General features: G+C 33.5%; 1 protein-coding gene and 1 long non-coding RNA gene across 2 annotated transcripts in view; one reads left to right on the top strand and one right to left on the bottom strand.

Annotated features, from left to right (window-relative positions):
• Positions 1-27,507, top strand: part of LOC135129704 (mothers against decapentaplegic homolog 3-like) — a 164,353-nt gene that overhangs the window by 9,484 nt on the left and 127,362 nt on the right. The window lies entirely within an intron of this gene.
• On the bottom strand, positions 2,444-3,137 carry LOC135129703 (uncharacterized). Its single transcript, XR_010280627.1, has 3 exons — positions 2,807-3,137; positions 2,543-2,738; positions 2,444-2,484 (listed from the first exon to the last, which is right to left on the bottom strand). It is a non-coding gene; the product is annotated as an uncharacterized LOC135129703 (long non-coding RNA).

Here is a 27,507-nt window from a genome sequence, read left to right as displayed (position 1 = left end):
ATAAAAAATATATATATAAGAAGAAACAAAGTAAAACGTCAACGCAATCAAATATGTTTTAGATTTTCTCCATATAATAAAACTTAACATGTTGTTTACATTTTTTTTTTTAAATAAACCACATTTTGTAACTTTATTGCTCTTTAAAATGAATCAACTTAGTATATCTTTGCCTATCAGAATCTACTAAATAAGACTTACTTTTACAACTCTATTTTATACGCAAATTCAAATAAATATTAATTATTTCTTTCAACAAAAAAGATGTATGGGGGTGATTTCTATGAAGCAATTTCTCACAGTTTAAATTTTCAATGATGTCAATTACAATTTTGCATTTACTAAGTTTGATATGTACTCGCTCATGTGTTCTGTAAGTTTTTTCACTTTGTACGCAAATGGCAATCACATCGTCACTAGGATAGCTCAATCCCCCCTTTGATTTGAAATCAACAAAACTTCCTAATAAGTTCTCTTTTATACCAAAAAGGCATGATATACATATTTCACATTTCAAAGATTTGGCTAATTTAAAAGCAACAAATCCAGCAATGTAAATGACAACTTCCTCACAAAAATTTGTTAAAGATTCCTGCGTAAAGAAATAATTATGTTCAAAATTAACGTCACTTTCCTGAGTAACTTGTACGTCACTCGTTAATATCAATTGATCAGAATTAATAATATTTTCGAGTTTTTTAATTCGAGACGAACATGTCAAAATATTTACTTGCTCTAAGGGTACACAGTTTCCAAAACCACTGTGATTTATTTCTGCGTATATTAATAATTTTTTATATGCAGATTTAAACTGACGAGTAGTAGGGTTATTATTGCAGCCCCCTAAATTTCTAATTTGGAAGAAAAAATTTTCCAAATGATCTTGACTGCATTTATAGGTGGGCAGATACTGTAAAATTGACGTTCCTCCATCACCCACTACATATTGTTCATAAATATTTAATACTGCATGTAAACCAGCTACAAAACCTATAAAACCTGTTTTACGGGGCGAGTGAATAATTAAATCTTTGTTAAAAAATCTCAATTTGGATATATACGAAGTAAAGCAATTCACAAACGTTTTTACCTGATTAATATTATACTTATTTAATGCTTGCTTGTAACCAAATTCCTTTATTCTGCGCGAATTCAATATGTCAAAAGCGTCATTAATATTTAAAATGAAGGTAGCCGTTGCTCCACAGTTCTTAAACTGATCAAGCTGTAAAATATCTCGACAAAACGTCAAAGCTTCACAGACAGACCTGCTTAATAACTGTGTAGCTAGAGCAACTTTCATTTTTTGTTTAAAAAAATTTATATGTCTTCTACGTAGTTTGTTTGCAAGGTGCAGCCCTTCATTTTCTTGCAGTTCATTTAGAAGTTCTAAGTATTTAAAATCAATAACATTATTCTCTCCATCGACTATTCTTCTTTTGTCACCAAATGTGTTACGTATTAATTTCATCATGTGTGAAGGATCAAGTAAAAGAAGTATATTCTCTTCACCAAAGTTTGTTTTCAAATTAGAAGGGCTAAATGAGCAACCTAATGCAGATGCCATTGACAAATTTGTCACACAACCATCAAATGTAATATTGCTAATTTCAATTCCTACACTTTTTACTAAAAATAAACACTGTTTTAGTAAACCTAATTTTTGCTCACTATTTAAAGAATGGCTTAAAAAGTAACCCACGGGGATTTTCCAAGAGCCATTTATAGCAACCAGCATGAAAACTAAAGCTTCTTTGGCCTCTTCATTTTCATTTACTTCGATTATACTACCCATATCAACTAATATTGTTGCCCATCATATTCAATGCAGCGTTTAATAGCAACTTCATCGAACACTAAAGAACACACAATTTTACGTTCTTCAGCCTTTGCTTTTAACACATCGAATGCCTCACTTGTGAAACCTGGTGCACCATTCACTGAAGAATACCATACAGACAAAGTTTTTGGGTGTGGAAGACAGTCCATGAATTGTTTTCTTATAAAAGAAAAAGCCTTTGGGGAGTAGAAATGTGTTGTAACGGCAAATTTTCTTATTTCTGGCCCATATTGATTTGGCAATGGTTTGTTGTTAATTTTAGCCCACATTCTGCTCAACAGTTCTGTATTTTCCTGAAATTTATTAACATCCACACTGTTGTTTTCATAATAGTTGATTTTCTTCCTTAAACTTGAAACAACATCTTTCAGATTACAAATTTTGCGTTGCTGTTTTGAGGTTCTGCGTTTTAACGTTTTAATAGTGCATTGTTGTTGTGACACTAATGTCTTCAGGTTGTTAATTTGTTGTTTCAGTAAAACGTTTGCACATGTTTTTGTTGTTAAATTTTCAAGTTTCTTTGTAATTTCAAAAACTTTATTAGACAATTCATCTTCTATATTCTGTTGAGGCTCTACCGAAGGTGCGTCACAAACTTCTGTATGATGCGTTTCATTGCCTCTAAAGGTCACTACATTGGTAATCTAAAATAAATATATGTATTAATTGTTATATCATGCAGCATGTGAGTTTATTTAATACCCTTTCTTCATAAGTATAAGAAATAGTTGGTACTGAATGTGGTCTTAAAACTACTTTCTGGGCTGATGTTCTATCAAAACACTTTTCTTCAAAATGAAATGAACACAGGAAAAAGTTGTTCACAGACACAGAATTTCCTAGGTGAAGATAAAGGAAGTCTGTCCACAGTTTCTTTAATTCAGGTTTCTGGGGACACCTAAAAGCAATTCAAAAATATTCATTAGTCCCTCTTAAGCAAATATTAAACGAAAAAATACGACACACCTGTGAAACGTTATTTTTTCTCTACCAATTGTTGACCTGGAGCCACTCGTAACTTTACACAATTTGCAACTAACCATTTTAAGTTTTTAAATAAACATGAAACGCTTATCGCAAATTCAAAACAAAACGTTCACACTAAACACGAGGTTAAAAGCGAAAATGACAAAAACAGAATCGTACGACACTGGTCAGTGCTGGCTGATGAAATTATTAAAGTAAGCATGCGCGGTGAAGGGCGCGCTAATTGAAAAGAGTAATAAAAGGTGCTTGCACTGGTGCCAAGAATTTACATTGCCGAGATACGGCGCACTCCCTCCATTATATTCCTTCCTCCATGGTTGTGATGTACGAATTTTAGGGAAAAGTTGTGTGTGGAAAAAACCCTAATTTCCTCTTATCTAAGACTATTTACACTATGTACATGGGTGGGGGGTAAGGGTGATATATTTAGTTTTATAGTTATACTCAAGCTAATTGCTGTGAACATACAGCGATACTTAACTAGGAAGGTATGGTTGTAGGTGTGGTGACGGGGGTTGAATCCAAAATGGCCGAGTCAAACAACAACTTATTTATTCCAATCTTTGGTATGTGTTATCTTATCGGTCTGGTGTCCGGAAGGCGAGAGCGAGCCGATGGCTCACCAGTCTCCTCCTACTCCATCCCCAACTCCCTCAATGGTAGGGGTGATGGTGCCAATTATGAAAGTTAGTTATAATAATCAAAATTAGGTGGCGCCACAAAGGCATAGGTCTTGAGTGGTCTAAATCTAATTGTCTTAATTCAGTTTTTATTGTCCTTAGGCCAATTGCTGTAAACATACAGCGGTACTTAACTAAGGTGGCATAGGCCTTTATTGAACTTGAGCTAGTTTAGGTTTTGGGCAGTAGGCCGGTAAATATGTATGATCTTAAGATATTTTAGTTATTTAAGATATTTACTTAAAGTTAGTGTTAGTATAATAAATGGTATTTATTCTAGTTGTTATTTAGGCAATAGGCCTAGATGGTATGGTATTAAGATATTTAACAAAGAGTTAATTGTTTGAGTGGTATTATATATGTGTGTCTAATCATTGTGTTTGGTTAGATTAATAATAATAGAATATTTTGAAACAAGAGTAGTAATAGAGATGTGTTTATATTATAATATTACGGATAGTTCATTAAATATTTAATTGGATTATGAATAATGAGATTTAGAGTATTATGTGAATGTAATAAGGTTTGTATAATGTGTGGGTTATTGTGGAGATTAGGGAATGTGATTGAAAATTGGGAGGTGCTGGTGCACCAGTTTATGTTTGATATTACTGAACGGGATGTTGCTTTGATTAATTTGTATTATGTTTTTGAGATATTGATTTTGCGTTGCTTGAATGGCAAAGAATTTTTGGCTTTGTCGAAGTATAATTTCGGCAATGCTCGGTACACCCGCCATCTCCCGGAGGGTCGAGATTCGGGTGTACCTGCTTTCATTGAGGCATAGGCGAAGACATTTGTTTTGTAATACCTCGAGTGGATGGTAAAATGTTTTGCCTCGGTTGCCCCAGGCGGGGGCGGCGTAGAGGAGGTTAGGTCTGATAATCATTTTATATGTCGAAGAGTTTATTTTTTATTGACATCTTGCTATTTTTGGAGATAAGTGGGTACAGTTTTTTGATTGCTGTACCCACTTTAGTTATGCAGTGTTTTTGATTACGGTTCATGTTGAGTCGTTTGTCTAGGTAGACTCCAAGATATTTGACTGAATCTTTATGGGTTATTTTAGCGTGTACAACTGAGAGCTTATTGAAGATTTTGTTGTTAGTAAATTTTCTGGTGAATAGGATTTGTTCAGTTTTATGTGGATTGATTTGTAATTTCCAGAGATGGAAGAATTTGATAATTTTGTTTATATGGATTCGTGTTCGAGATGACGCAACTTGCGCATTGAAGGAGTGAGCGTATACAGCCGTATCGTCTGCATACAAAGCAAGTTGAGTCTTCTCGAACTTTGGGATATCGTGTATATAAAGGTTGAAGAGAGCAGGTCCCAGGACCGAGCCTTGGGGCACTCCCGATTCAATGTTTTTAATGTTAGAGTAACTGTTATTAATTTTGATTTTAATTTTACGGTTGGTAGAACTTAATTAATAAAATGAAGTTTGGATTGACATCCGTTCGGGCCATTTTTGCCACGAGGCCGTCAATCCATACTTTGTCGAAGGCTTTTTGAAGGTCGAGCAGTGTCATGGCCGTTACTTTGTTTTTATTGAAGTTTATGATAATGTCGTGTACAACAATCAGAATAATGGACTCGAAGTGAGGTGTGGCAATACATGCAGTAGGCCTCTTTACCATTTACATCTTTTTTTTCTTCTCTAAGCCAATCTATTGGAAAATTTAAATATTGAGTAAATTTCCACGTAATTGAACTAAACTATTATATTGCTATTATTAAATATTAGTGAATTAATGTATTTTTTTTCAAATACATTTTCGCTATTGCCTTCATTAATTGTATTTTATGATTATCTAGTAATCCCTGCGAAATACAATGATCGTTCATATCGGGATTATTAAAAATGTTGGTAATATTTTTGCGAAACAAAAGTAGCAGCATATAATTTACAACATTTACTCTCTTAAATATAATATTTTTGTTTTCGCTAATTATGGTCCCCATTATTTTACAAATGTCTATAACGTCTCTCTTCGCCATAGTTAAATTTCGCTGTTTTTTTAAATTTAATAACATAGAATCTGAAACTGTTGATTTCAGTTGTTTTTTACAAACTGAACATGTGATCCTGATATGTAGTCGACCACATATTCTCTGTAAGGCGATAGATTTCCCATAATTGAAAAACAATAATCATGGTCTTTTTCTCACAGATTAATAGCATTTATGCCTTCAATTAATGTGTTATTGTCACATATTCTGGTGCCAGTCCCTACATGTAAAATAGTAGTGCTATCTAAAAGGTGACAATTGCCATTATGGGTCGTATTTGGTTTCTTACCAATAGCCTTTTGTAGGCACTTCTCAACTGGTAGGGGGATGGATTGTTGATGTGACCACCCCGCTGCCTAATGGCCCCAAAAAATATTTCTAAGTGATCTTGACTTATTTTGTAGCTTAATATATATTTTAAATATTTCGCTATCAATAAATAAATCTTAGTTTCCCAAAGTTATCTTTTAATTTACTCACATATTCAATAGAAAATTGAATTAGGTATCTCAAGGATATTGGCATAATTCTTGGAAGATAAGCCACGATCCAATTCTGTCTTTGATAGTAAATGTTTGGAGTTTAGAATGTCAAACATATTATTAAAAATTAAGCAAACATTGGCGGTGGCTTCACAATTTTCGAACTCCTGAATTTCCAGCTGCTTGCAAAATTTCAGAGCACTGCAAACACTTGTACTGAGAGTTCGTACATCAGATGATACTTTCATTTTTTCATTCTGAAACTATGTCTCGGTGTCAATTTTGTTCCACATCGCAAACCCTCTCTTGTTTCCAGTTGTTGTAGTTTTTCAATATATGCCCATTCAAATGCATTTCCATCAGAGTCATAGAAAATCTCCAAGGGCATTTCTAGTTAATTTTATATAATCGTTTCACGCACTGTTTTCTTTGAAGCTCCGGTTTGTGAAACTTTTAGAAATTTTTTTCTAATTTTTTCACCTGACTGAACCAAGTCTCACTAGGTTTGGTAAATCCACCAAACGAAAGGTACTGAATCCACTGGGATATGCTGCATGAATGTTCCCGTTTTTTTGTCTTTGGTAAACTTTGCAATGTAATTGGGCCATTCAGTCCTTTGCCCCAAGTATTAACACTGTTCAAAATGTCAAATGTTTGATAATTTTAATAAAATCCACAGTAGGTGATCTTTAAAGTCAGAAAAATTTAGACTGTCTCGTAAAAATAACATAGCAATAGCCACAAAGTTGTTCAGTAATTGGGCTGCTAGATTTACTTTCATCTTCTGATTTTCAAATAATATACATTTGTCTCGCAATTTATTTGCACAATAAATCCCATTATTTTTTTGAATTTCGTTTAATGCAACAAAATATTTCTACTCCATGGCATATCCTTTATCATTGTAAATTGTTTTAACACCTGCCAGCAAATTGCAAAATAATTTGAGCATGTGTGCTGGATCCAGAATGACATGAATTTTGTCGCTCTGTGTCTGCTCTTTGATAACTATATCTAAAATTGCAACTAAATGAACCATCAGTTTTTATTCCAAAATTATTCAAAGTTGTCAAATTAGTTACAGTTCCACCACATGTTACTGCTTTGGTGACTGCCCCAGGCATTATGGCTTTGGTTTCAGCATCAAGTCCAGAGATAAGGCAATAACGTATGGGATATTCCCAGGAAGCATTTATAGCTTTTGCATAAAATAGCAATGCCTCCTTAGCTAATGGTGCATCTTCTTGAACTTCAACACAGTTCCCCTAGATCAGTATATCCAATTACAAAAACAAAAAATAAATATTGTAATAAAAGAAATAATAGCAATAAGCACGCTTGATACTTTCCTTCACATAGAAATCAATTTGTTTCTTCAAAGCGATTTCATGGAACATAAGACATGTATATATTGTATTATTTGATTTTTAGACTTCTTCTTTTATTTGAACTAAAGTCTTATCCAGCTGTACTTCCCATATAAGAAGCCCATGTTCTTATTGTTCGTGAGTTTGGCAGAGTAAGATGTTACCTCAAAAAATGAAATGCATGTGGTGAATAAAAATGTATTGATGTGGCGAAAGGTGTTTCTAAATAAGTACAAACAAATTGAAAAGGAATTCCTCCTTGAAAAGTAATACCGACTGTCTATACATATAAAAGTATGTATAGACAGGAGTAAATTCTTTGAATCTTGGTTTAATTTTTTTTTATATGCATGCAGTTACAACGAAAACCCTCGTTAACTTTGTAAGACAAATCACGCCTTAAAACATTATTACTTAATGGTAAACATCATGTTCTGAAATTAATAACAATAGTTTGTTCAAGTACTTCTTATTGTTCAATAAACTCAATCAAAAGGATAACCTCCTTATCTAATTTTCTGATTAACAGGTTTTTTTCAGGTAGGGGAACAGCGTTTTGGACCATTTATTTTTTTGCAAGTGCTCGCATTGCTATGCTTCTACTACTTTTTACATCAGCGCTGTCATTAAATTGTTTTGTTGTTGCATTTAAAACAAAATCCAGTCTAGTTTTGAGAAGGATTTTAACAATTTTCTCAACTATATTGTGACATCATGGAATTCTCATTGAAGGAGGATATTTCATCGACGTTTTCTTGAAAAAATCATCAATACTTAACAAATTCTGTATAATTTGATCTTGAAATGTTCTAAAAAGAGTTCAGTGTTGTACATATAATTGTAAAATTCAATGTTAGGAAATTGCAATACATTTCTAACATCAATATAGTCGATGTCTATGTCTGTTGTCATCATACTGTTTTCCACAATGTGATGGTTAGTTAAGTTGGTTTTACAATATTTCACTAAATGGTTGGAATTGTCATTAATGTAGCTGGAACATTTGATAGGGCCTTCAAATTGCGACAAACAAATTAATCGCAATGATACTCTGACCGCATGAGCATTTGGTACAGGCTGCCTACATCGGACTGAAGAAAATGCGTTTTCTAGGGCGTCCATGCTAACCGACCAAACATTAGGTAATGAAAATTTTCTTGTTCCAAATAAATCTTTTGCATATCTAGTGCAGTTTCTGTCGATAATATAATTTCTGTATGGAAAGGTTTCCATGTATTGTTGATGGTCAAATTTGATATAATTTTGGAATGGGGACCTAAAAATGCTAGAGACCTGAGTGGTTTTATTTGCTCGTTATTGAAATATACCTTCTATATACCTGATGAGCACTCTCTATTAAAAATTACAAACAATTTTGCCTAAACAAATTTTGTCATGTTCAAAGACTTTCAAGGAATTAAGCGTATTTGTTACTATGGGTCCTAAGTATACTTTCTCCAGCCTAACAAAATGATGAGAGTTTTTATACTGCATATTTTCTACAACAGTCTTTTTAAGATAGTTAACTTATTAAGTAGCATTCCACAATGGTTTTATATGCAGTTACCATCCTAGTATGTAGTACATGAATTTTTGTTCTCTCTGCCCGAAATTCAGTATTTAAATTTGCAAAAACAGGTAAAAAATATTTAAGAAACGCAAGATACAATTTTGAAAAAGGGTTAATTGCAGAATTTTTGCCTAAATGTATTAAAAGAAAGTAAAGATACCTGGTTTTCCCCTTTCATAGCTGGTAACTGAACCAACTTTCTCCTGCCCCTTTTCGGCAATTATTGTAGGGTCTTGCAAACATATGTTTTTCCATGATGTCTTCTAAATTTTTGAAAAACACTATGTTGAACGCTGTTACGCGATTAATGCTGGGTGCCTCGGGTTGCTGGATAGTTATCGAGGGATATCTTTAAAAAACCGCACAGCCAATCTTTTCCAGCCAGCTGCTTCGCCTTGTTGAACCTATGCTGCATATTATGTTACTCAGCATAAACATAAGCTGCACAACGAACTTTGAGGGGATTTAGACAATAAAATAAATTTTGCTAGAAGTTTTATGTTCTCAGCCAGATTTTTTTCTTGATCTAATTTTTGCTCTTGGGCTTGATCGATTCTTTAATGTCAAACAAGGATGACTTTAAATGACAGATTACAAGTACATTTGAACATGTGGATATAAATGTTACGAACACAGCATTTTAAATTGCACACAATATAACATGAGTCCTTTATTTTCTCGACTATATATGTATAAAAACATTTATAACTTGTAAATATTTTAATTGAATTTTCTAAACCTACAATCATTCCTATAAAACTGTTTGTCGTTGTGATTTCACCACTTGTTTTCCATCTGCCATTTTTGATTCTAAAATATATTTCTCTATCTTTCCGTGCATTCTTCATAATAATTAACTGTCCGTTCACAAATCGGTTTTTGATTCATTTGGTTACTGAACTTACTGCGGGTATTTCGCAGAATTCAGCTGTGGCAACGAAATCATATTCACAATGTCTTAAAGCTTTTGCCACAGTATTGCTCAGTCTTTTAGCCAGCTTCAAACCTGCAGAACATTCCCATTCAAATAGCTGTTTAATGAAAGCCCCGTGTATTTTTTCATTTTTCCCATTAATCAAAAATGGCCACTCTGTCAAAATGTTCATGATTAGTTTCATCATGTGACAAATATTCAAAATTAAATGCACTGGATCATTTCATACTGGATGCTTAATCAGAAATAACGCCGACATCTGCAACTCCGCACAACTTGTTTGGCCGATTGGAATGAAAGGTGAATATAGGGGGCGCGATCAGCGCTTTTTTTAATGGTGCCTGCGAAATTCAAAATCACCACTCCTTTCTCTAATATTTAATTTGTGTAAATGATTATATCATTTATTATCTAAACGATATGTATACCACAATTTAAACCTTCGTTCTTTTTCTTTCCAGACTAACAGCAATCGAAAAATATCTCAGAGACGACAAATAAAGGTTCAAAACGTGATAAATATCGTTTAGATAATGTTTTCCTACAAGAATCACTTATAAAAATAGAAATATGTATGAAAAACACTGAATCATTGATGAAATGTGTTACATATATAAAAAAAAAACTGTTTCTCACAAAGACTTTAATGAGATTATAGTGTTCCACACTTACATATGTTGCAATGCATCCTCGACATTATGTACAACTTCTAATTGGGCCCCTTGTTCCACTTGTTCATTGTTCAATACACACAACAAGGATAACTATATATGTTGGTAATAGGACAATTTTTGCTATGTTCTTTCACATCTCTGGTTTAATACAAGCATTCAAACTAAAAAAATTGAATGCTGCCCCTAATAGTGAGCGCCTTGTTTTATTGGCACATGCCCCATCAAAAGTAATCGTACAAACGGCCACTCCTGTTTTATATAATAGCGTTCAACATTTTATAAGAATGTTTTTACGTTCACGACCCCCTAAATTTGCAATGAAGAAATAGGGAATAGGTACTTTCACCTCTTGTTAAGCCCAACAGCATATAAAACCAGAGCATTTTTTGCTCGTGGCATTTCTTCATTGTTCTTAGGTACATTGTTCTCAGTTGCCTGTGCAAATTACTTCCTCCCTTAGAGGCATATCAACTACAGAAAGACTACAGGCTATTTTTCTGCTATTTCCTTCAAGGTATGGAAAGCTTCTTTGGTAAAACCGGGAGTCCCATCTACAGTTGTACCTTGGAGGTACTTTGTGTGAAAAATTTTCACTTATATGCTCACTATCAGCAGTAAGCTTTTCGTTTTGAAAATGAAAATAATCTATACATCTAATCTAATTACAGATAGTTGACTGATCCCAAAAACCTCTCCACATCTTTTTTATTTTCTAGCTTTTTCCCTTAATGTTGATACCTTATTTTCATCTATTTTTAAACCTTCCTTTGATATTATGTGACCCATGTACTTAAGATTGTTTTGAGAAAACTTGCATTTCTTTAAATTGAACCTAATACTATTCGACCTGGCAATTTCTAAAACTTTAATTAATCTTTGTGCTCCTGTAAATTTTGACACCAAAGAAATATAATCTATGTACATATCAATACCTTCAACACCATCGTACAACTGTCTTATTTTCTCCTGAAATACTGCGGGTGCTGACGAAATAGCATAAGGCATACGAATAGAGCGGTATCTCTCAAATGGAGTATTAAATATGTACAATTTGCTACTTTCCTCATCTAATTTCACTTGCCAAAACCTGTTTCAACAGTCTACTACTGAAAAGTATGTCGCATCTTTTAATTTGCTTACAATTTCGTTTAATGAAGGTATATAATAGTGTTCTCGTTTGATGGCTTCGTTTAAATCTGTTTGGTCATTACAAATTCGAAGATCTTTATTTGGTTTTGGGACTATCATTAAAGAGTTTCAGCTGTTCCAGTTTTTCGTTGAGTACGGTCATTAGTGGAAATGGAATTCGCCTAGGTGGACGAATTTTCGGTTACATGTAACCATAACCAAGTTAAATTTATCGTACAACTTTAAACTTAACAATGGTTTCCTTTGTTTCATGATATAAAACATTCCTTCTGATTCCACATTTCAATTGGCTAATTTTATTTTTATTTTACAAATTCCAAGATATTCGATATCAGAATGGCCTGACTCAGTAATTTTTTCTTAGGACATTTTCAAGCCAAATTTCGTCCAGACAGCATACGTTAACGTCTGCCTCTGTATCCAGTCATAACCTTCCTTCATTTCAAAACAGTTACTATAAAGTAAATTCGTCAATTACAATGACTATTTATTTCTAGCTTTTAACAACTTACTCTACTAATATAAAACGTACGCCAAGGACGCACCTGGAACTTGTAACGACAGTCTAAATAAAAAATAAAGCACTTCAACTCGACTAATATCATAATTCACATTGTTTAAAAAAGCCATCATAACCTTATATCGAGAAACGGCAACCGGCAGCACTCGGAAGAAAGGGACACGCCTACCCGGGAGTGCTGACGTCACAGAAAGGCGGGGATTAACGAGTCGTTTGAAAATGTTATTCTAGTCATAAGATTTGATTTTTTTTAATATTACTTTACTTTATTCTTTAGTATAGTTCCCGTTTAATAACACACTTATCCCAACGTGACCCTCTTCTTAAGACCTTCTTCGAAGAAGATTTTTGGTGTATGTTTTATCCACCTGTTTATGGCCAGTTTCACTTGATTTAAGTCTTCAAATTACGCTACGTATCTACCTTGGCACAGAGTCATCCCAGCCCAATTTTAATATCCATAACTGCTGTAGAATAATTTTTGTTTTCATTACGATGGGACCAATAAGACCTAGAGGATCAAAGATTTGAGAAATAGTGGATAAAATGACTCGTTTTGTAATTCTTTTGGGATGGTTATTCAGATTTAAATCATACCTTAATGTGTCACATAAAGAATCCCAAGATAAACCTAGTAATTTAGAATGCTGGGATTGAAGAATCACCCAGTTGCGAAATGGAAAATATTGTGGAACAAATACTTTCGACTTTAGAGGTTGGTTGTGCTTACCGGTATTTTTCACCATCACGTCTCCAGTTTCATTGAGTTGTCAACCACCTGTCGGTTTCATCATAATTGCTAACGACATTTTTAATTTTTGACTATTATTTAACAATATTAATTAAGAAATGTCTACCAGACAAAATCTAAACAAAACAACCGCGTGAGCGCCAAACATGCTAAACTGTATTCCTCGCGCTTTAGAGCCCTCGACGCTGCGCCTAATTGCGCTCGGTCTAGAATGCTTGGCTTTGCAATCTTGGCTAATAATATACTATGTTGTATTATTGAAATAGCATTATGAATGCATACAAAATTAACAAAAACAAACATATTCATAGCAAAAAAGGTAGCGATAATATTGATTTAATAAACAAATAAAAGTAAAAAAAAAATAACAAGGAAACTTGAACATTTTTTCATGAAAAAACTCAATTAATAAACATTATTAATTTTTTAAATGATTAATGCATTTTTGGCTTTAGAAGGGAGGCCGCGTTTTCTCCAATTTTTAAGCTTCTAGTTTCAACAGGTGCATTTACGTATTTAAAACGAATGGCTACTCCTATCAGATGTTTGCACATATATTTTTTTAATGCAGAACAAGTGCAGTGTCCTTGTTGCTAAATTGTATTTTCTTTTGGCATATAGTCTTTACCAAAAAAGAAATCAAACCTTTCTTTCTTGTTCAAGCTTTCGAGACTTCCCTTGTCTCTTCATCAGGAACGCTGTAAAATTCTTTATTGAAAAAACAAGAAAATTAGATTGCGGTACTTACAAAAATTTAGGTTAACTTAAATTTGAACATTAGCACTATGACACTAATATTATATAACATTTTAAAAACTGAACCTAGCTGTTTACATTTAAATGGTTTTAACAACCTACTAATATTGTTCTTAATAATTATTGAATAAAACTGTTGCTTAGAATGTTTTTGAATTTTTTTCTTTTTAACGGTTGTGTACACTTTTAAAATTAAATCCTACATATAACTATATCCTTTATAACTATATATACATATTTATTTATTTTCTTCAACTACCCCACTTTTCTAAAAATTACGCATATGATTCGTAATACCAAAAAAAAATATAACTTATAAACCATTTGAGCAAATGAGAGCTACATCTTTCGTTAGCTATTTTAAAACGGACTCGTCAAAGTAGTTATATCATAATAACCAAACGACGGTAAACAAACAAACTTTGCAGAGTTGTATATAAAGTTTGATAAAAGACTTTGATTTTATAAGTAACAAAAATATATATAAACAAAGAATTAGAAGCATCGGTACGCTACACAAACAGCTAGGAAAGTCACACGTCGTATTGAAAATTTTTTTATAGTCATATTTATTTATTTCTTTAATTGGCCCACTTATCAAAAATCTTATATACATGACTCCTAACGCTAAAATATAATTTACATCTTATTTTAAACAAAATACTGTTACATTGGTATTTTTCCCTAATAACATTTAACACCGCAACATCCAAATCGTCGTCCTTATTGGCCCGAATATGTTGCGCTACTTCCACAACAAACGCATCATAATCGGGCCAACAAGTTTTGAGCTGATTTTGTTGCCTTAGTATATTTATAATAAATAACCTTACAGATAAAATTTTGTTAATTGCGTGTGCCGGAATAAAAAGGGATTGGCCACTTGTTGTTGGAAAAATCGGCTCAAACATCACAATTTTATTCCGACACAACATAACGCTATAGTTTTTTAACGTACGTAAGCTTCACGAACCAACCATCATATTTATTTATTTCTTTAATTGGCCCACTTATCAAAAATCTTATATACATGACTCCTAACGCTAAAATATAATTTACATCTTATTTCAAACAAAATACTGTTACATTGGTATTTTTCCCTAATAACATTTAACACCGCAACATCAAAATCGTCGTCCTTATTGGCCCGAATATGTTGCGCTACATCCACAACAAACGCATCATAATCGGGCCAACAAGTTTTGAGCTGATTTTGTTGCCTTAGTATATTTATAATAAATAACCTTACAGATAAAATTTTGTTAATTGCGTGTGCCGGAATAAAAAGGGAATGGCCACTTGTTGTTGGAAAAATCGGCTCAAACATCACAATTTTATTCCGACACAACATAACGCTATCGTTTTTTAACGTACACAAGTTTCGGCGAACCAACCATCATATTTATTTATTTCTTTAATTGGCCCACTTATCAAAAATCTTATATACATGACTCCTAACGCTAAAATATAATTTACATCTTATTTCAAACAAAATACTGTTACATTGGTATTTTTCCCTAATAACATTTAACACCGCAACATCCAAATCGTCGTCCTTATTGGCCCGAATATGTTGCGCTACTTCCACAACAAACACATCATAATCGGGCCAACAAGTTTTGAGCTGATTTTGTTGCCTTAGTATATTTATAATAAATAACCTTACAGATAAAATTTTGTTAATTGCGTGTGCCGGAATAAAAAGGGAATGGCCACTTGTTGTTGGAAAAATCGGCTCAAACATCACAATTTTATTTCGACACAACATAACGCTATAGTTTTTTAACGTACACAAGCTTCGGCGAACCAACACTTGATCGCCGAGCTCGTCCACTTTCCTCTTCATTTTGTTTGAAAACTCTACAAACTCGGTGAGCGTTATGTCTACAAACACCACACTTGTACTGCTGTAGAGTCTGCAAACTACTTCCCCCGTCGGCATCTTGAATCCCACAGTTACCGAAGAAGAACCACCACCATCAGAAGGCGTCAGCTGAAATGTGTTAGGGCACAGGAGCTGACCTCTTTCACGGGGTATCTGCCGCTTTCTTGTCTTTGGCGTTCTTCTGCAGCTGAATCCTTTTGGTAGGTTTCAAAAGCACTGTTGAAAAGTGCGTCTTTATTTTTCTCCTCCTCCAGGTGGCTCGGCTTCTCCACCACCAGCTCCTTGACGACGCTGTCGACTGTCTCAGACGCCTTTGTCCCCTTCACACTTTCGATAAAATTTTCAATCAATGTTGAAATATCGAGTCCTGCGGCGGCGGATGTTTTTGAACGGTCTACGTCGGCACCGTAGCTGGTGCTGGTGCTGGCACCGCTCCCCAACAAAACGTTGTCCAGAACTCTAATCTTAGACGGCCGGGATTTGATATGCACGATGGCACACTCGTCATCGCTGTCGCTGACGATGTCAACCTCAGCAACACAGTCGAAAGTTCTTTTTTCGGCAACCATTTTTCTAAAAAATAAAAACTTATTACAAACTACACACAAAACAACAACAATTAGAACTTACCAAATAAATCGAAGATAAAATAGCAAAGTGCTGGTTTAAAATAACAAATTGCTGATGAAGCTCTGACGCGTACACTTCAAGTGAATAACAAATTTTTTTACCCCCAGTTATACCACCCCCTAAAAATTAAACGACTATTAGACAAAGACCAAACTTACACCTTCATCAAGCATCGGCACTTAGGACTGGATTTTCTAAGAAAACCCAGTGATGAGAGATCTGATCTGGTGGAACGGTGATAACAGCCGAATGCACTTTAAGAAAACACAAACTAATATTCTGATGGAGCGGTGATAACAACCGGATGCACTTAAGAAAACACAAACCAATATCCGGTGATAAGGTGCTGCACTTTTGGACCCGCTGCACTTTCGGCGAAAAAAGCACTAAACCCACGCCTTTACTACTCAAATCACTAAATAGACCTCTTGCGACAATTATTTAAACATAATTGTGAGGGACAATTACTTCAACTAACTGACTGTCATACAAATAAGCAGCTGTGACTTTCATTTCGTCGTACATCAAAACAATAATTTTTTCTCTGTCTGTTAAATCATTACCCATTAGCTTCATGATAGCCAACATGTCATGAAGCAGACCTGTTCTCATATTTATGTTTGCTGCATAGTGCTGGAAAGTTTTTATGGTTGGTAATGGATATCCTTCATTTCGCAAAAAGTTTTTATACTGAAATATCTCAGTGTAAAAGCTTTAGATATCTCATCACTCGTCTACCTCACTTTTGCTTTACTTTTAAGTAATAAATTAATTTGATTTTCAGTTAATCATGGAGAAAACATTTTTGATAATTCTCCAACATTAAACATTTGTTTTTGATTTTTAAATTCTTCTTCCAAATGTTGTATTTTTTTCTCTAAATAAGAAATATATTTCTGCTGTTGAAGTTTCTCATCAGTGAGTGTACTAATTTTGGTTTGAAGATTTTTTATTTCTGTTTCTAAATAAATTACTATTGCTTGATGCACTTTTTCGGTCTCTGGTGGATTACATGAATTAACCACATTAAAGGGTGCAGTAGAAACAAATGGTTTGCTGGGGATTGCTAAAATATAAATATGTTTTGCTATGATAAATTTGCTTGTCGGAGTATTCTTCATCAAAATGAACTGAACATATCCTAGAAGTTTTCTTTGGCTGCCGTTCATCTTGCCGACAATATTTTTCCCACATTTTTCGAACGTTAGCGTTTTGCGGTAAAGAGTATAAAGTTAAATAAAGTGTAAATATTAATTTCAAAACCAATTTGCGTTAAATATATTTGTACTAACTTTCACAGAATTGTTTCTACAATTTTTCACTGCACAATAATGTCTGGCATGATTATAAATGTAGTATATTAGCTAATTACAAATTACGCAGAGCAAAGACTAAGTAGTGGTAAATAAAACAGGAGGCAAAATATCGTTACACGATTCACACACTCGCAGCACTCACACAAACGTCAGAATTAAAGGTACAGATTAAAGGCGTCAGCTGATCAATCACACCAACCCAAAAGTGCAACTTACTAAAAATTCCCAAGTAATACGAACCTCATTTTGACGTCACATGAGGCTGACACCTCTCCTCCCCCGTAAGCGATTTTGCCCATTTACTCATTTATGTGGTAACCTGTTCTTTATTAACTAATCTTGCGCACATACCATATATTTCCCCACACAGTATTATGAGTTACGGAAAAATGATGCAGATCTAACATTCGCCTGCTCTAAATAACATATTTAACATATTTCCTAACTATTACAAAATATTTTAATTTAACAAATTACACTTAAACTAACATATTTTCTTAATAAATATTTTACGTTAGCCATATCAGCTACTGAATTAGATTTTCTGCTGATGTGTACAGTATCAAAGTTAAAATTTGAAAAATAGAGGGCATATCTTTTAATTCTGTTCGCATACAAAGGACTAACGTCTGATTTACCAAATATGCTAATTAACGATTTCTGATCCGTTTCTAAAGTGAATTTCTTACCATACAGATATTCTTCAAACTTATTAATGCCAAAATAACAAGCAAGTGCTTCTTTGTGTACTGTCAAATAATTTCGTTTCGCGTTATTGTATGTCCTTGATACGCACGCGACTGTAAATGAAAACTTGTCTTTATAAATAATGTTATCGTTCTTTCAATGATATTGTGACATAATGTCAAAGGAAAGTTATGATTATTTAGGAATTTCTTTGTCTGATTTTCGTTCAGTAATATCATCTACATGTATACTAGTAGCGAAATCACTCGATTCCTTTAATTCTGCATCGGTACTAGTTACCTCTATATCTACATTATTTTGATGCAAATCAATATTCTTTTGTTGTACTTGTACACCAGTAACTATCAGATATTGTATTAGAATAGATGAACACTATCGTCGATTAAGTAGCTCTCTCGAGCTAACTGACACTCAAACTGACTTAAAGTTTTTAGTCTAATCACACCTAAAGAAAGACGGAAGATGTTGTTTTCTGTTTCTGTCTAATCTCTTGAGTTGAGAGTGACGGTCAAATTGATTTCTTTAATTGTAATTTAGCAGTGATTAGGAAAGTAATTAAGGAACGCTTCGATGTGTAATAGTTATGTAGTTATGTAATTTTATAATTAATTAATGTACATCCTTTATTTTCTTTATGTTGGATATTATTAATATATTTAAGTCTAATTTTGTCTTGTATAATTTAGCTCGATTAAACTAGTTTGTGTGCTACATTTATAACTTAATATTGTCCTATAATTGGAATCTTTTGTATTCTGTTGGACAATAAATATATTTATTTATTTATTTATTTATTTATTTGATCTGTACAAGTACCAAGCGTTTATGCGCATGCACATAAAATAGACACGGGCAGATTGACTTGAAAATAACGTCGTCTAAATTTATGGACGGTAAAATATTAATTACAAACCATATATTCTTAATCATAATTGTAAGAATGTACAATTACATTTTTTTAATTCACCGATTCTTGAAAAAGAATGAATTTTATGTACTTTTGCCACACACTGTTTTCATCACTGGTTGCCATTCTGACTTCGTGGAACATTCAAGTGTTCATATATATGTATTTCAAGTATTTTTTACGTAAGTCAATTATGTGGTCACCAGAATGTCCATCTGTGATAGAATTTTGAAAAGGAACACAGTTGTTGAAAACTTCTTCATAAATTTACATCCTAAATGACGTGCCTTTTGGGAGGAAACGGTTATGTGTTCCTCGCAATTTTCTAATTGCTATTTCAATATTTTGGCATGCAAAATATTTATATCATTGAATCGACAATTCCCATTTTCTCCATCTCTTTGATCTCATGTCTAATAATAATAATTAATCGCTTGTAGGCAGATTTAACCTGCACAACATTGTTATTAAAATCACTGAAGGGGGTCTTGTACATATTTCTTCCTTTACTAAACAAATTTTTACAGTTTAACATGTCTGTTATGTTGGTAATTTGTAAACAAAAACGAGTGGTTGTGCCTGCATCACTGAATTTCTCATTTCATACTGCATCATTGAAATTTTCTAGTAATCGCAGCGAATTGTATACACTCGCACTGAAAATTTGCATTGTCAGTTTTACGTTCATTTTGTTATCTTCATAATAAATGTGCTTCTTTGTCGACTTGTTTGCTGCCTTAAGTCCCTTTTGTGTTTGGTACTCATAGAGGTTTTCTATATGCTGCCACTTGATGGAATCACCAACCTTATTTAATAAAACTTTTTTATCTCCAAGCGGGTTTCTCACAAGTTTAACCATGTGGGATAAGTCAAAGTAGACATAAACAGTGTCATCGGTGACAGGGTTTTTAAACCATCGTTTGAAAGTTAGCCCATAAGTAAATTCAGCGCCTAAATGCGTACACATATTTATGTTGCTAGGCGTACCCTCTGATTAGAAAACATCCTATGGGTACGTTCCAGCTGTCATTCAAGGCAACTACCATAAAAACCAACGCATTTTTGGCAGTGGTTATGTTGTCATTGTCCTGACTTCAACAGTCCCAAAGTCTATGCCACCATGTAGTTGGTTCTTGTCACATATAAAATGCTCTCTTATTATACCCATTTCATCCACAACAAGATTGCAAATTATATTTCTTGAACAACCATGGCGTAAGGAAATGCCTGGAAAGCCTCACTTGTGAACCCTAGACCACTATCAACCACTTGGTACCACTTTCTAAAAGTTGATGAATATGGCACCAGCTTTCCCCAAGTTCTTCTCACATAATTTTGCATGTGAGTGCAAAACTTGTAATTTCTTCTGAAAATTTTCCTCTTCCTTTGATTTTTCGCGATACTATTTGTTGAACATGTGTTGGCAATATTACCTATAAGAAATAGTTAAACTTAAAAATCAAATAAATCTAATTTATAATAAATAACATGACTTCATTTAGCTTAATCACCAATACCTTATAGAGATACAAGATCTTTGAACTAGTTTCGTGACGTCATCATGTTGGGTCACATCAAAATGTCAACATCCTGTAAATCGTTATTGCTAGTACACGATACAAAACCTTAAAACCTAAGCAGTAAACTTAAGAGTCAGTAAACTTATCGGTAAAATTCCAACACATTGAGATCAATACTCAGTGCGAGTTCAATCCCGAACGGAGAAAATCAAAAATAGTCCTTCAATAAGGACAGTAGGTGCAGAGAGGAGGAAAACTTCAACTAGCTCGTGAAAAAGTACAGAACGCAGGAGAATTAAATACAGAAAAAAAATGCAGAACCGGCTATGACTCTCTATATTAATGCAAAAAAGTTGACATGAAACCTGATTTATTCAAAGGAAAACTGGATGCATTTTTAATAAATTTAGCTATATCTGAAGATAAAAGGAATAGTATACAAGAAAAAAACCTAGCCCACAGTGATTCAATAGAATGGAACAGAATTAAAAGAAAACGAATCGGATCTCTTCTTTTTGGGAACGATATGTAAAATGTTACCCTATACAAGGTGCGAAAAACAGTTACTTCAATGTTGTACAATACCAGAAAAATAATTACCCCGCAACTACATGGGGTAAAAATGATGAAGATGATGCAATTTTCACCATAGAAAATTAGCTTCCTGGACAAATTAGAAAATGTGGATTATTTATTGATCTGGATCACCCATATTTATATACTACACCTGCTAGCCTAATTTATGAGGTAAAATGCCCGTATTCTGCTTGTGACATGATACCAGATGAAGGAATCTTTGACAAACTTATAACTGTTCATAAGTTAGACGAAAAGGGGGAAATGTCAATTAATAAAAAGCACATATGTACATATTACCCGGGGACAATATTGCATATTTGGTATTTGGACAGAAAAAGGAATAAAAATCGACAAAATCAACTACGATAAAAATTTCTGTAAAGCGACGGTGCAAAAACGTGAAAAGTTTTATAAAAACTGTGTACGTACTTTCCGAGTTAGTAGACATTAGGAGAAGCAGATCTCTTGCTATTAGAAACCCGGATTACGTTTTGAAAGCACAGAGAGAAAGGGAAAAAAACCTACACGCAATAATAAATAAACTCTTGCATTAATTACATTGCTGGTTTTGTAAAAGTACAACACATTTATAACAATGACATAATGAATGAATGACAGGATGAACTTGACCACTGGAGCTATTGCTTTAACCCTCCTATCTGGGATCAGTAGTAATCTATAATAGCTGCTGTAATAATAGTGTTAAACAATTGCTATGAATTTTGAAATTATTTTTGTTTACAATTATTATAGTACTATTGGTCTGTTACATACTATTATTTTCGTCAGACCTACCACAGATCCTGAAAATTGACCGGCATTCAGGCAAGGCTTATATCATTTACAAACGCACAGACCATAATACCTAGACTTTGTTGTGAGCTTTTACATGGAACCATCCTTACAGAATTACAGATTATAACACTATAAAAATGTTATGTATGTATTCTAATTGGGTTCATATGACATGAAATTTTGTTCTTGTCACATAAAGAAAAGTATTGAATATGACACGTTTGGATGGATCATACTTCTGTCACAAACATATAAATAAATAATTATATAAATATTCTTAATTATTTAAAAATTATGCCTTTATTAAGAAACAAAAACAATTACATTACAGTTCATAAATAAATAGTAAAACAAAATTGATTTTATTGAGTTTCTTCGAAAGAAGAGATCCCAAGGTCATCCATCTCTTCATCTTCAGATGTCCATTCTTCAACAGAGTCCATGGGCGGGTAACCTTAATTGGGATAAAACTTTAACAATTTTTAACTTGATAATTAAAAAGTTTTTGACAATACTCTATTTAAAAAAGTTATTGAGTTCGATGAGCTCGTATGACTGATTAAAATTAATGTACTTATTTCTGAGACAGCCTGTATATATATTTTTTATGTTGTTAAAATGTAATATATGTTAACTGTATACATAAGTATTATATTTAAAGCTATGCATATTTCCCATAAGAATATACATTTATAACTATAAATTGATTTTATAGGTTATGTTATCGGGATGGCAGTCAATAGTAAAAGAAATCAAACCTTTCTTTCTTGTTCAAGCTTTCGAGACTTCCCTTGTCTCTTCATCAGAAACGCTGTAAAATTCTTTATTGAAAAAACAAAAAAAAAATAGATTGCGGTAATTACAAAAATTTAGGTTAACTTAAATTTGAACATTGGCACTATGACACTTACAACATTTTAAAAAACTGAACCTAGCTGTTTACATTTAAATGGTTTTAACAACTTACTAACATTGTTCTTAATAATTATTGAATAAAACTGTTGCTTAGAATGTTTTTTAATTTTTTCCTTTTTAACGGTTGTGTGCACTTTTAAAATTAAGTCCTACATATAATATCCTTTATAACTATATATACATATTTATTTAGTTTCTTCAACCACCCCACTTTTCTAAAAATTACGCGTATGATTCGTAATACCAAAAAAAATATAACTTACAAACCATTTGAGCAAAAGAGAGCTACATCTTTCGTTAGCTATTTTAAAACGGACTCGTCAAAGTAGTTATATCATAATAACCAAACAACGGCAAACAAACAAACCTTGCAGAGTTGTATATAAAGTTTGATAAAAGACTTTGATTTTATAAGTAACAAAAGTATATATAAACAAAGAATTAGAAGCGTCGGTACGCTACACAAACAGCTAGGAAAGTCACACGTCGTATTGAAAAAAAAATTGTAGTCATATTTATTTATTTCTTTAATTGGCCCACTTATCTAAAATCTTATATACATGACTCCTAACGCTAAAATATAATTTACATCTTATTTCAAACAAAACATCAAAATCGTCGTCCTTATTGGCCCGAATATGTTGCGCTTATCCACAACAAACGCATCATAATCGGGCCAACAAGTTTTGAGCTGATTTTGTTGCCTTAGTATATTTATGATAAATAAACTTACAGATAAAATTTCGTTAATTGCGTGTGCCGGAATAAAAAGGGAATGGCCACTTGTTGGAAAAATCGGCTCAAACATCACAATTTTATTCCGACACAACATAATGCTATAGTTTTTTAACGTACACAAGCTTCGGTGAACCAACCATCATATTTATTTATTTCTTTAATTGGCCCACTTATCAAAAATCTTATATACATGACTCCTAACGCTAAAATATAATTTACATCTTATTTCAAACAAAATACTGTTACATTGGTATTTTCCCTAATAACATTTAACACCGCAACATCCAAATCGTCGTCCTTATTGGCCCGAATATGTTGCGCTACATCCACAACAAACGCATCATAATCGGGCCAACAAGTTTTGAGCTGATTTTGTTGCCTTAGTATATTTATAATAAATAACCCTACAGATAAAATTTCGTTAATTGCGTGTGCCGGAATAAAAAGGGACTGGCCACTTGTTGTTGGAAAAATCGGCTCAAACATCACAATTTTATTCCGACACAACATAACGCTATAGTTTTTTAACGTACACAAGCTTCGGCGAAGCAACACTTGATCGCCGAGCTCGGCCACTTTCCTCTTCATTTTGTTTGAAAACTCTACAAACTCGGTGAGCGTGAAGTCTACAAACACCACACTTGTACCGCTGTAGAGTCTGCAAACGACTTCCCCGTGGGCATCTTGAATCCCACAGTTACCGAAGAAGAACCACCACCATCAGAAGGCGTCAGCTGAAATGTGTTAGGGCACAGGAGCTGACCTCTTTCACAGGGTACGTGCCGCTTTCTTGCCTTTGGCGTTCTTCTACAGCTGAATCCTTTTGGTAGGTTTCAAAAGCACTCCTCCTCCTCCTCCAGGTGGCTCGGCTTCTCCACCACCAGCTCCTTGACGACGCTGTCGACAGTCTCAGACGCTTTTGTCCCCTTCACACTTTCGATAAAATTTTCAATCAATGTTGAAATATCGAGTCCTGCGGCGGCGGATGTTTTTGAACGGTCTACGTCGGCACCGTAGCTGGTGCTGGTGCTGGCACCGCTCCCCAACAAGACGTTGTCCAGAACTCTAATCTTAGACGGCCGGGGTTTGATATGCACGATGGCACACTCGTCATCGCTGTCGCTGACGATGTCAACCTCAGCAACACAGTCGAAAGTTCTTTTTTCGGCAACCATTTTTCTAAAAAATAATAACTTATTACAAACTACACACAAAACAACAACAATTATAACTTACCAAATAAATCGAAGATAAAATAGCAAAGTGCTGGTTTAAAATAACAAATTGCTGATGAAGCTCTATAACAAATTTTTTTACCCCCAGTTATATACATACCACCTCCTAAAAGTTAAACGACTATTAGACAAAGACCAAACTTACACCTTCATCAAGCAGGGGCACTTAGGACTGGATTTTCTAAGAAAACCCAGTGATGAGAGATTGATCTGGTGGAACGGTGATAACAGCCGAATGCACTTTAAGAAAACACAAACTAATATTCTGATGGAGCGGTGATAACAACCGGATGCACTTAAGAAAACACAAACCAATATCCGGTGATAAGGTGATAGGGTGCTGCACTTTTGGACCCGCTGCACTTTCGGCGAAAAAAGCACTAAACCCACGCCTTTACTACTCTAATCACTAAATAGACCTCTTGTGACAATTATTTAAACATAATTGTGAGGGACAATTACTTCATCTAACTGACTGTCAATACTCATAAGCAGCTGTGACTTTCATTTCGTCGTACATCAAAACAGTAATTTTTTCTCTGTCTGTTAAATCATTACTCATTAGCTTCATGATAGTCAACATGTCATGAAGCAGACCTGTTCTCATATTTATGTTTGCTGCATAGTGCTGGAGAGTTTTTATGGTTGGTAATGGATACCCTTCATTTCGCAAAAAGTTATAAGCTTTTATACTGAAATATGTGAGTGTAAAAGCTTTAGATATCTCATCACTCGTCCATCTCACTTTTGCTTTCCTTTTAAGTAATAAATTAATTTGATTTTCAGTTAATCATAGAGAAAACATTTTTGAGAATTCTCCAACATTAAATATTTGTTGTATTTTTTTCTCTAAATAAGAAATATATTTCTGCTGTTGAGGTTTCTCATCAGTGAGTGTACTAATTTTGGTTTGAAGATTTTTATTTCTGTTTCTAAATAAATTACTTTTGCTTGATGCACTTCTTCGGTCTCTGGTGGATTACATGAATTAACCACATTAAAGGGTGCACTAGAAACAAATGGTTTGCTGGGGATTGCTAAAATATAAATATGTTTTGCTATGATAAATTTGTTTGTCGGAGTATTCTTCATCAAAATGAATTGAACATATCCTAGAAGTTTTCTTTGGTTGCCGTTCATCTTGCGGACAATATTTTTCCCACATTTTTCGAACGTTAGCGTTTTGCGGAAAAGAGTGTAAAGTTAAATAAAGTGTAAGTATTAATTTCAAAACCAATTTGCGTTAAATATATTTGTACTTACTTTCACAGAATTGTTTCTACAATTTTTCAGTGCACAATAATGTCTGGCATGATTATAAATGTATATAGTATATAGTATATTAGCTAATTACAAATTACGCAGAGCAAAGACTAAGTAGTGGTAAATAAAACAGGAGGTAAAATCTCGTTACACGATTCACACATTCACAGCACTCACACAAACGTCAGAATTAAAGGTACAGATTAAAGGTGTCAGCTGATCAATCACACCAACCCAAAAGTGCAACTTAGTAAAAATTCCCAAGTAATACCAACCTCATTTTGATGTCACATGGGGCTGATACCTCTCCTCCCCCGTAAGCGATTTTGCCCATATACTCATTTATGTGGTAACCTGTTCTTTATTAACTAACCATACATACCATATATCTCCCCCCTAATCTTTTAGCGCTCACAGTATTATGAGTTACGGAAAAATGATGCAGACATCTAACATTCGCCTGCTCTAAATAACATATTTAACATATTTCCTAACTATTACAAAATATTTTAATTTAACAAATTACACTTAAACTAATATATTTTCTTAATAAATATTTTACTTTGGCCATATCAGCTACTGAATTAGATTTTCCGCTGATGTGTACAATGTCAAAGTTAAAATTTGAAAAATAGAGGGCATATCTTTTAATTCTGTTCGCATACAAAGGACTAATGTCTGATTTACCAAATATGCTAATTAACGATTTCTAATCCGTTTCTAAAGTGAATTTCTTACCATACAGATATTCTTCAAATTTATTAATGCCAAAATAACAAGCAAGTGCTTCTTTGTGTACTGTCAAATAATTTCGTTTCGCGTTATTGTATGTCCTTGATACGCACGAGACTCTAAATGAAAACTTGTCTTTATAAATAATGTTATCGTTCTTTCAATGATATTGTGACATAATGTTAAAGGAAAGTTATGGTTATTTAGGAATTTCTTTGTCAGATTTTTGTTCAGTAATATCATCTACATGTATACTAGTAGCGAAATCACTCGATTCCTTTAATTCTGCATCGGTACTAGTTACCTCTCTACATTATTTTGATGCAAATCAATATTCTTTTGTTGTACTTGTACACCAGTAACTATCAGATATTGTATTAGAATAGATGAACACTATCGTCGATTAAGTAGCTCCCTCGAGCTAACTGACACTCAAACTGACTTAAAGTTATTAGTCTAATCACACATAAAGAAAGACGGAAGATGTTGTTTTCTGTTTCTGTCTAATCTCTTGAGTTGAGAATGACGGTCAAATTGATTTCTTTAATTGTAATTTAGCA

Source organism: Zophobas morio, unplaced genomic scaffold (genome assembly GCF_036711695.1).
Source record: "Zophobas morio isolate AGI-343-1 ecotype UQ-CSIRO unplaced genomic scaffold, CSIRO_AGI_Zmor_V1 ptg000016l, whole genome shotgun sequence".
NCBI classification, from domain to species: domain Eukaryota; kingdom Metazoa; phylum Arthropoda; class Insecta; order Coleoptera; family Tenebrionidae; genus Zophobas; species Zophobas morio.
The sequence above is the reverse complement of the archived record's forward strand: the minus strand, read 5'-3'. Positions and strand labels throughout refer to the sequence as shown.